The sequence below is a fragment of the Benincasa hispida genome, unplaced genomic scaffold (assembly GCF_027475165.1).
Source record: "Benincasa hispida cultivar pf3 unplaced genomic scaffold, pf3_genome.v1.1 HicScf1217, whole genome shotgun sequence".
NCBI lineage: Eukaryota > Viridiplantae > Streptophyta > Magnoliopsida > Cucurbitales > Cucurbitaceae > Benincasa > Benincasa hispida.
The window spans coordinates 27,047-35,555 of NW_028325540.1; positions in this window are offsets into that span (position 1 = coordinate 27,047).

The window sequence follows — 8,509 nt, forward strand, 5'->3', positions numbered from 1 at the left end:
TTCGAGATGAAATGATGTGAAAATTTAATGAAAAAAGTTTGAATGAGATTAAAAATAAATGTAGTTTCATCTCTGTTGTTATTTTCAATTTCAAATTCTTTATAAATGAAAGTTTTGGATTGAAGGCAAACTATAAAATTTGGAATTAGAAAAAGTAACATGTTGAAAAAGATTCGCTCTTCGTTGAAAATGATAATAACACGTGAAACTATACAATTACATGTAATTAGAATTACAAAACTGAAGAAACAAGCTAACGCGGTTGATTCTTAAAAATAATAATTAAAAAAACTCAAATTTTTGTCGAAATGGGGAAAACGAATGTTACCAAAATTGTGAGACTATCAAAATCTCGAAACTTCGATTGAATTTTTTTCCATGGTTAAGAGTAGCCGATTGAATGGTTATTAAAAAGACGACGTGTAGCGAGAAAGTAAGGGATACTCGTACTTTGGCCATTAACTTTATGCGATATATATCAAATTATGTTTATATTGGTTTGGTTCATCTTTTAAAATGGTGAGATGATAGAATCAAAGCCTACATTTAAAAAATAATAATAATAAAATAAAATTAGAAAAAGTTTAAATTCATAGCTAAACAATTTGTATTTATAAATAGGAAAATTTTCACAAATAAAAAAAATCAAATTATTTATATAAATAAAAAAAAATACACACCGATAGATTTTCTATCGGTATTTATCACATAGTATCAATAATGATTGATTTCTATCGGTTTCTATAAATTATAGATACTAATATATTTCTATCTGCCTTTATAAAAAAATATTAATTTTTCTAAATAGTTCTTATTTTTCTATTTTTAAAGATTCCTTTTAAATATATTTTTTTTTTCAATGTAATTATTGGTTATGTTTATATATTCGAGGTCAAACTCTATCATTTATGTAAATGTTTATCGGTGAATATTTAGTTTTTTCTTCCTAAAAGAAAATATTTTACTTTATAACTAGTTAATTATAAGCTTTTTCTTAAAAAAAAAAAAAAAAAAAAAAAAAAATTATCCATTTGAATTTGAATTTGTTTGAAATGAACTTTTCTCTCTTTTTTTTTAAGGAATCTTAATGAATTATTTCCAAGAATTTATTGATCTTTCCATATTTAGATATGCTTCCATATTTGGTGCTTTAAATTCATTTAAGTTGTTTTTTTGTTTCTTCATAATTTTACATTTTGAATTTATTAAAGCGGATAGTTTATAATTAAAAATACGATAAAATAAAACTATGAAATTACCGTTACTTAGTTGACAGCGATGATAGAAAAGAAATCTAATATTTAAGAAATTATTTTTCTTTGTCGTATTTCACTTAGGTTAATAATGTTACGTATTTGATAAAAAAATTCAATGTTATAAATCAATGTTGTTTATAAATATTTAATGCTAATTAAAATTTATACATTACGAAAAAAAATACAACAAAGGCCATGTGTTAGGCCCCCGCAAGAGATTATCTATCAATGAGAATAAAAATGACTCATCTCATTTCTATTCATTATGTTTACTATATTTTATAATGGGAATCAATGGTGAGCCTATAAGAGATGTTCATGTGACGGGGATGAGGAAGGCTTTCCCATCTCCTATTTTAGTTCTCATCACTATAAAAATTTTCTTGGAATTAGGTTCCCCATAGGAAATAACTTCTTTGTTTATTTCTAACCAAATAACATTTTTTTTATATATTAAATTAGTCGTTTACTATACATTTTTATTCAAAGAAAACATTAAAAAAAAAGTTATGATAAACACCGTTCCCATGAGGTTTCTCGAGAAACGTGTTTCGTGAAGTTGAACTTGAGTCGGTGTTAATGTTGAGGTTGAATTGATGCGATGTGATTCGATCTCTAGTACTTATCATCTGATTCTCTTTCTCGATTGGGTGAATATGAAAAGAAAAACACCGAACGTTGGAGTCTTGGGGAGTCTTCTATTTGGTGATGAATTATCTCTAAAATGCGGAATTGTTGATCATTGCAAATTAGGAGAGCTTCTCTAGCTCTTTGATGGGCTTCATTGGTCAATGGGCCTAACCTTTGGGCCTAATGAATTAGCCTTGTGTCTGGCCTTTAGGCCTAATTAATTGGACTTAGGTCAATTATGGCGTTTTGGGCCCACATTAAGCCCATATTTGGGCGTATTTGGGCCAATGCCCAAATTATAACGTCAAATTGGGCGAAATTTGATGAAAACAAAGAATTTTTTTCTCAATTTCGATTCGAGACACATGTCAACTCTTAATTGGTCACAAATTTGACATTTTGGAATTCTATTGTTAATTTAGCAAATGACGTGGCGGTCCGTGGTTGATCCCAAATTTCTCCTCCAACAAACACAATAATATTTATGTGCAAAGTGCAAAGATATAAATAAAATATTCAATATCATGATTTTTATAAGTTAAAAGGAATGAATTTGCATTTAGGTTACTTAGATTTTGAACCTCTCAAATTTTATCCGCATAAACAATGTGGTTGAGGGATTCTATAATATCAGATGCACACGAAATAACTTAAAATCTTATTTGGAAGTTTGAATATGCACTTATTAAAAGTAGATCCATGTAACCATGTTTAACTCATTATTTGGCCCACCAACTTTGAATTTTTTTCCATAGTTAAGAGTAACCGATTGAGTGGTTATTAAGAAGACGACATGTAGCGAGAAAGTAAGGAATACTCATGCTCAGGCCATTAACTTTGTGTGATATATATCAAACTATGTTCATATTGGTTTGGTTTAACTTTTAAACTGGTGAGATGATAGAATCAAAGCCTACATTTTATCAAAGTAAATCGATGAGTTAAAAAATGGAGATATTAGAAAAAGTTTAAATTAATAGCTAAACAATTTGTATTTGTAAAAAGAAAAATTTCCACAAATAGAAAAAATTTTAAATTATTTATAGAAATTGAAAAGAAATATACAATGATATATTTTTTATCATTATCTATCACTTAGTATCAATAATAATTGATTTCTATCAATTATAGACACCGATAGATTTTTATTAGTCTCTATATAAAAAAAAAAAAAAAAAATAGCAAATAGTTTTTTTATTTTTCTAGTTTTAAAAATTCCTTTTAAATATATATATTTTCTCAATGTAATTGTTGGTTATGTTTATATATTGGAGGTAAAACTCTACCATTTATGTAAATGTCTATCAGTGGATATTTAGTTTTTTTTCTAAAAGAAAACATTTTACTTTATAACTAGTCAATTCTAAGCTTTTTCTTTTTTTCTTTTTTTTTTTTTAAAAAAAAAAAAAAATCATATAATCCATTTGAATTTGAATTTGTTTCAAAAGAAGTTTTTCTCTTTTTTTTTCCCTCAATAGAAGGAAACTTAATGAATTATTTCCAAGAATTTATTGATCTTTCCAGGTTTAGATATGCTTCCATATTTGAAGCGTTTTTTTTCTCCATAATTTTACATTTTGAATTTATTAAATGGGATAGTTTATAACTAAAAATACGATAAAATAAAACTATGAAATTAACATTAGTTAGTTGACAGTGATGATAGAAAAGAAATTTAATACTTAAGAAATTAATTTTCTTTGTCATATTTCACTTAGGTTAATAACGTTACATATTTGATAAAAATTTCAATGTTATAAATCGTTGTTTATAGATATTTAATGCTAATTAAAATTTAAGATTGAAACTTTATATTACATTACATTACAAAAAAATTAAAAAAATTAAAAAAAAAAAACAACCAGAACCATGTGTTAGGCACTTGCAAGAGTAATCAATCGATGAGAATAAAAAATCGTGGGACTCTTCTCATTTCTATTCATTATTTTTACTATACATTGTAATGGGAATCAATGCTCAGCACATTAGAGATGTTCATGGGATGGGGATGAGGAAGACTTCCCCATCTCCTATTTTAGTTCTCATCACTATGAAATTTTTCTTGGAATTAGGTTCCCCGCACGAAAAACACCCCGTTTGTTTTTTTTGTTTAACTTATTCATTTTTCAACAACTTATGTGTTTATTTCTAACCCAATAACATTTTTTTATATTAAATTAGTCGTTTACCATACATTTTTATTCAAATAAAACATTAAAAAAATATATATATGATAAACACTGTTCACACGAGACTTCCTGTGGGTTGAATTTGAGTTGGTGTTGATGTTGAGATCTTTAGTACTTGATCCTCTGATTCTCTCTTGGTTGGTACGTTGGAGTCTTGGGAGTTTTCTGCTTGGTTTGCTGAACCTTACAAATGCGGGGAGCTTCTCTATTTACAAAGTTCACTGATAGGCTTTATGGGCTTGAACCTAATTGGCCCATGGGCCTGGCTTAATTGGTCAATGAGCCTAACCTTTTGGCCTAATTAATTAGCCCTGAGTCTGACCTTTGGGCCTAATTAACTGGGCTTAGGTCAATTTTGACGTTTTAGGCCCACATTAAGCCCATATTTGGGCGTAACTAGGCCAACGCCCAGATTATATCGTCAAATTGGGCGAAATTAATTTTAACGAAAACACACAATTTTTTCTCAATTTCAATTTGAGATACATGTCAACTCTTAATTGGTCATAAATTTGACGATTTCAAAATTCTTCGTTAATTTAGCAAATGACGTGGCGGTTTGGTCCCAAATTTCTCCTCCAACAAACACAATAATATTTATGTGCATGAGAAACGTGTTTCGTGGAATTGAACATGAGTTAGTGTTGATGTTGAGGTTGATTTGATGCAATGTGGTTCGACCTCTAATACTTGATCATCTGATTCTCTCTCGGTTGGGTGAATGTGCTTGACTTGGAGAAGAAAACCACCGAACGTCCGAGTCTTTTGAATTCTCTTTGGGCTTCTCTCTCGGTTGGGTGAATGTGCTTTCTGAATGTAGAATTGTTGAACGTTTTGCAAATGAGGAGAGCTTCTTTATTTATAGAGTTTCCTGGTGGGCTTCATGGGCTTGGGTCTAATTAGCCCATGCGTCTAGGCTTGTTTGGTTTGGGCCTAATTAATTAGCATTAGGTCTAATTAACTGGGCTTAGGCTAATTTTGGCATTTTATGCCCACATTAAGCCCATATTTGGGCGTAACTGGGCTAACGCCCAAATTATAACGTACGAAATTAATTTTACTCAATCGACATCTGCGATGAAAATACATAATTTTTCCTCAATTTCAATTTGAGATACATGTCAACTCTTAATTGGTCACAAATTTGACGATTTCGAAATTCCATCATTAATTTAGCAAATGACGCGGCGGTCCGTGATTGGTCCCAAAATTCTCATCCAACCAACACAATATATTTTATGTGCAAAGTGCAAAGAAATAAATAAACTATTTAATCTCATGATTTTTAAAATGGTGAGACGATAGAATCAAAGCATACATTTTATCAAAGTAAACTGATGAGTTAAAAAATGGAGATATTAAAAAAAGTTTAAATTAATAGCTAAACAATTTGTATTTTTAAATAGGAAAATTTTTACAAATAGAAAAAATGTCAAATTATTTATAGAAATAGAAAAAAAAAATATACACGGATAGATTTTCTATCCATATCTATCACATAGTATCATTTATAGACACCGATAGATTTCAATCAGTCTTTATAAAAGAAATTAAATTAAATTTAACAAATAGTTTTTCTTATTTTTCTATTTTTAAATATATATATTTTCTCAATGTAATTGTTGGTTATGTTCATATAATCGAGGTAAAACTCTACCATTTAGGTAAATGTCTATGATGTATATTTAGTTTTTTTCCTAAAAGAAAATATTTTACTTTATAACTAGTTAATTCTAAGTTTTTTCTTTAAAAAAAACATATTATCTATTTGAATTTGAATTTGTTTGAAATAAGTTGTTCTCTCTCCCTCTTTTTGTCAATAGAAGGAAACTTGATGACTTATTTCCAAGAATTTATTGATCTTTCCATGTTTAGATATGCTTCCATATTTGGTGCTTTAAATTAATTTAAGTTGTTTTTTCCCCATAATTTTACATTTTGAATTTATTAAAGCAGATAGTTTATAACTAAAAATACGATAATATAAAACTATGAAATTATAGTTGACAGACGATAGAAAAGAAATCTAATATTTAAGAAATTATTTTTCTTTGTCGTATTTCACTTAGGTTAATAACGTTACATATTTGATAAAAAATTTAATGTTATAAATCGATGTTGTTTATAGATATTTAATGCTAATTAAAATTTAAGATTGTAACTTTACATTACATTATAAAAAAATACCCAAAGCTATGTGTTAGGCAAGTGTAATCTATCAACGAGAATAAAAAATTGTAGAACTCATCTCATTTCTATTCATTATGTTTACTATACTTTCTAATGGGAATCAATGGTCAGCGCATTAGAGATGTTCATGGGACGGGGATGAGCCCATCTCCTATTTTAGTTCTCATCACTATGAAATTTTTATTGGAATTAGGTTCCTGTAGAAAAAACACCTTTATTTATTTATTTACTTATTCATTTCTCAACAACTTTTGTTTTTAGTTCTAACCAAATAACATAATTTTATATTAAATTAGTCGTTTACCCTACATTTTTTTCAAAGAAAACATTAAAAAAAAAGTTATGATAAATACTGTTCACACGAGGCTTCATGAGAAACGTGTTTGATTCGATCTCTAGTATTTGATCCTCTGATTCTCTCGATTGGTGAATGTGCTTTTGGTGTCTTGGGAGTTTTCTGTTTGGTGATGGAGAGTTTCACTATTTATAGAGCTTCCTGATGGGCTTGGGCTTAATTGGGTCATGCGTCTGGGCTTGATTGGTCCATAGGCCTAACCTTCGAGTCTAATTAATTGGTCTTAGGCCTGGCCTTGGGCTTAATTAATTGGGTTTAGGTCATTTTTTGCGTTTTAGGCCCACATTAAGCCCATATTTGGGTATAACTGGGCCAACGCCCAAATTATAACGTCAAATTGGGCAAAATTAATTTTACTCAATGTTTGCGGTGAAAACACATAATTTTTTCTCAATTTCAAATTGAGACACATGTCAACTCTTAATTGGTCACAAATTTGACGATTTCGGAATTTCATAATTAATTTAGCCAGTGACGTGGCGATCTGTGGTTGATCCCAAATTTCTCATCCAACCAACACAATAATATTTATGTGCAAAGTGCAAAGATATAAATAAAATATTTAATCTCATGATTTTAAAAATGGTGAGACTGTAAAATCAAAGCCTATATTTTATCAAAGTAAACTTATGAGTTAAAAAATGTCTATAGGTGGATATTTAGTTTTTTTCCTAAAAGAAAATATTTTATTCTATAACGAGTTAATTCTAAGCTTTTTCTTAAAAAAAAAACATATAGTCTGTTTGAATTTGAATTTGTTTGAAAGAAGTTTTTTTTTTTTTTTTTTCTTTCTTTCTTTCTTTCTTTCTTTCTTTCTTTCTTTCTTTCTTTCCAATAGAAGGAAACTTAATGAATTATTTCCAAGAATTTGTTGATCTTTCCATGTTTAGATATGCTTCTATATTTGGTGCTTTAAATTAATTTAAGTTATTTTTCTTCTTCATAATTTTACATTTTGAATTTATTAAAGGGGATAGTTTATAGTTACGAAAACGATAAAATAAAACTATAAAATTACCATTTGTTAGTTGATGATGATGATAGAAAAGAAATCTAATATCGTATTTCACTTAGGTTAATAACGTTACATATTTGATAAAAAATTTAATCTTATAAATCGATGTTGTTTATAGATATTTAATGCTAATTAAAATTTAAGATTGAAACTTTACATTACATTACAAAAAAAAAAAAAAAAAAAAAAATACAACCAAAGTCATGTATTAGGCACCCACAAGAGTAATCTATCAACGAGAATAAAAATTTTTGGGACTCATCTCATTTTTATTCATATTGTTTACTATACTTTATAATGGGAATCATTGGTGAACACATTAGAGATGTTCATGGGCGGGGATGAGGCTTCCTTACCTCCTATTTCAGTTCTCATCCTACTAAATTTTTCTTGAAATTAGGTTCCTCCGGGGAAAAACTCCCCCTTTTTTTTAACACATTCATTTTTCAACAACTTTTGTGTTTATTTCCAACCAAGTAACTTTTTTTTTTAATATTAAATTAGTCGCTTATAATACATTTTTATTCAAAAAAAAAAAAACAATAAAAAGAAAATCTGATGTGCATATAAATAAAATATTTAATCTCATGATTTTTATAAGTTCAAATGAAGGGTCACTTACTGCCTTAAACCAATTATTTGTATCTCTGTGTTCTTTCTTTTTCTTTTTTTCTTTTATTATAACTATTAAAGTCAGATTTCGAACCTCTAAAATTTTATCGGTATAAACAATATGGTTGAGAATTCTACAAAATTAGATGCACACAAAATAATTTAAAATCTTATTTTGAAGTTTGAATATACGCTTAACCATCTATAATTGGTTATTAAAAAGATGACATGTGGTAGTAAAGTAAGAAATATTTATACTTTG